Below are 322 nucleotides of genomic sequence, written 5' to 3'. Positions count from 1 at the left end.
TCTAGATAATTGCTCTTCCTTGAGGGCAGTATAACCTTCCATAATTCATGATAATTTCAATGAGATTTTTACCTTTTATGGCAAGTTTTCACAAAGAAAACATTGCTATAATTGGCGAAGGGGAACAAAAGACCAAAAGTAATTGAAAACTGGCTGGTAAAAACCGCAGAGTTTTCACCCAGGATAAAAGCTGAGTAAAGCAAAGTGAGGCAAGTAGTTTTGAAGATCGTTCTACAACAGACCTGGTCTTTTGGAGGAAAATATAAAGGCTTTAAAAATATGCAAGCGGCCGCCATCCCATGTCCTCATAATGCAGGAACGA

This window comes from Penaeus monodon, chromosome 23, assembly GCF_015228065.2.
Source record: "Penaeus monodon isolate SGIC_2016 chromosome 23, NSTDA_Pmon_1, whole genome shotgun sequence".
NCBI lineage: Eukaryota > Metazoa > Arthropoda > Malacostraca > Decapoda > Penaeidae > Penaeus > Penaeus monodon.
The sequence above is the reverse complement of the archived record's forward strand: the minus strand, read 5'-3'. Positions refer to the sequence as shown.